This window comes from Lipotes vexillifer, unplaced genomic scaffold, assembly GCF_000442215.2.
Source record: "Lipotes vexillifer unplaced genomic scaffold, Lipotes_vexillifer_v1.1 scaffold1003, whole genome shotgun sequence".
Taxonomy (NCBI): domain Eukaryota; kingdom Metazoa; phylum Chordata; class Mammalia; order Artiodactyla; family Lipotidae; genus Lipotes; species Lipotes vexillifer.
The window spans coordinates 1,531,805-1,534,735 of NW_006798890.1; positions in this window are offsets into that span (position 1 = coordinate 1,531,805).

A 2,931-nucleotide genomic window follows, 5' to 3' on the forward strand; every position below is an offset into this window, starting at 1 on the left:
TCACCCAGCCCAGGGCAGACCAAGCTTCGCGACAAAAGGGTTAATTAAACTGGGTGTGTGTTGCGCAAGTTCAAAAATATTTTATTTTCAAGGGAGAAGTTCTGGATGCCATTTCTCCTGCCTGTGAGAGGTCTATGTATCACCAAGGAGTTAAAACATAAAAATAAAATTGTGCTGGCTGAGGTTACCACAAAGCTATCAAGCTGGGTCTTGTTCCCGGAGTCCTGGCATCTGCTGTGTAATTTGGGGAGCACGGACTCTCCCAACCGTGGGTGGGGGCGGCTGTCTGACTCCTCTCTTTGTATCCTCCTAATTAAAAGGGACCAGGATCCCTTACCACACGTGTGAAAGGACGTCTCTTGCGCCAAGGAAAGGCGAGGAGATGCAGATGCTATGGGCACTTGAGATTTGGGGAGGGGGTACCCGGATCCAGCATGAACCCACCCCACCACTTCCCACCCATACCCCTGGACCGGATGTGTCATGACCTGCTGTGTGACCTGGAGCAAGGCTCTCAGTTTTCCCACAAATTAAGTTGAGGAAGGGAGAGGAGGTTGGTTGAAGATTAAGAATCCTTCTCGCTGTCTGCTTCTAAGATATGGGTCCAACAGGACCTCAGGGCTATCTTCCCTCGTGGTCTGTTGGGATGGAACCTCTGCCCCCATGCAGTCAACATGCCTGTATCCTGCCCCCAGTTCCAGTTGTGGGCCAAGGTCCAAAAACACAAACCACCTTTAGACCACAAAGGTTCCCAAATTGTAGACATGCCCAAGCTCCAGTAGACAGTGTCTCCCACACGCAAATGCAGCAAAACCCTAGGTTCAGACACCATCTAGGCTGATAGGTCACCAAGCCCAGCTCACCTGGTATGCACATAAGCCCTCTACAACATCCCAGGCTAGTTGTGTTTGTCCAGCCCCTGCTTGAATGCCTCGCGTGACAAGGAGCGCACTCTCACTTATGAACCCTAGCACAGTGTACCACTTACCGCTCCTGTCCGCCACGAGTTCCTGCTAGTATTTCAAAGCCATCATGTACTTGATGTTGTCCTCGATAGACCTGGTCCTCTTCTACCTCTTCCCACGTATCCTGGCACAGGCAACCGGCGCCACAAACTAAAAACTTAGGATTTCTTCCTGATTTCTCATTCCCCCTCCAATTAGTCAGTCCCCAAGTCCTGACATTCAGCCTTCTTACTGTCTCTCCAGTCAGTCCCACCTCCTCAATCCCCACTGCCTCCTTATCACTCACCTGTATGGTAGCAGCTGCTTCCTAGCTGGTCTCCCTGTCTCCTGTTTAGTCCCATCCAAATTACCCTCCATGCTGCCTACCAGCGGGCTCTTTCTAAACCCTTAACCTGAATGTGACACTCCTCTGCTTATAAATAAATGATGACTTGAGTTGCCCACATGACCAAACTCCAAAATTCCTTAGCACAGTATTCAAGGTCTTTCTCGATGTGGTACAAACACAATGAGATCCCATCGCCCACTCCTCCCGGCAAATTTACCTCACAGCGCAGCCACACCGAATGGCGCGCTGTTCCCTGAGCACACTTTGTTCTTTCATGCCGGTGTCTCTGTCCATGCAGTGCCCTCCACCTAGGACACCACTCTCGGCATTGAAGAAAGAGATGAAAAGTACAGGGTCCCTGCCCTAGAGGAACCCACATTCTAGAGCTGCACTATCCGCTATGATACCCACTCACCATGCGGACCAATTGAGCCTATGAAATGTGGCTAATTCAAACGGAGGTGAGCAGTAAGTGCAAAATACACACCAGATTTCAAAGACGTATTACAAAAATAATAATAGTAATGTAAATATTTTATGTTAATAATTTATGTTGATTCCATGTTCATCATATTTTTGATATTTGGGGCTTAATAAAATATATTAGTAAAAGTAATTCCATCTGTTTCTTTTTACTTTTTACAACATGGCTACTAAAGAATTTAAAAGTACCGGTGCGCCTCCCATTTGTGACTTGAGGGGTATGTCTGCGAGACAGTGCAGCCAGGAGTACAGACGTGGAAACCAGTGGTTCGGATGATGATGTTGGGGAGTGACGATGGGGGGAAACACAGAGTGCTAGAGGCCAAGGTGAAGGCAGCGCCCCCCATCTGATGGTGGTGAGTTTAGGCTTGCCAGCACGGCCGTGTCCTCAGACAGCACCTGGTCCAGCTGGCACACAAGGACAAGTGCTGGCAGAGGCAAGTGCAGAAAGGGAGGTAAGGAGTACATTCAGAGCTCACTCAGCTCCCACCCAGGCACTTTCGCTGGAAGCCATCCCTGACCCCCCTGTCCCGTGCCCCAGCCTGGGTGAGTGCTCCTGAGGGCTCCCACAGCCCCTCTGCTTCCAGCAGTCTGCGCTGTCATCACCTTGGATGCGCCCACCCTCCCCGCTCAGGCCTGAGGGCGGGCGGCACCTCATGTCCTCACAGTGGTGTCCCAGGGCTTGGCACAGGGGTGGGGTGGGGGGGTACCTCAGTGAATGTTTGTTGAAAGTTGAATGAATTCCTTCGTTCAACAAACATCCACTGACCCTGAGCGACCTTTCCAGCTACATCCTTCCACAACCCCACACATCCTGAAATGTGCCTTCCACCAACCAACCGTATGAACCCACATTGCTGCCCAGAACAGTGACGGTGCTGGGTTTCACTGAGCACCGACCATGGTTACAGTACTTATGTAGGTTATCTTGTTTCATTTTCTCTATAATCCTGTAAGATAGATTCCCTATATCCCCATTTTTGTACAGGTGAGGAGCTTGAAGCTTAGAGAAGTGAGGTGACTTGCCTAAGACCAAGGTCACTCGGCAGGTCTGGATGGAGTTGACTTTCACAAATCCACCCTCCAATCCCCAGGCCTACGGCCTAAGACGGGGCTCATGCAGGGTTTTCCTGGGACTATCCCGGTAGACCGCTC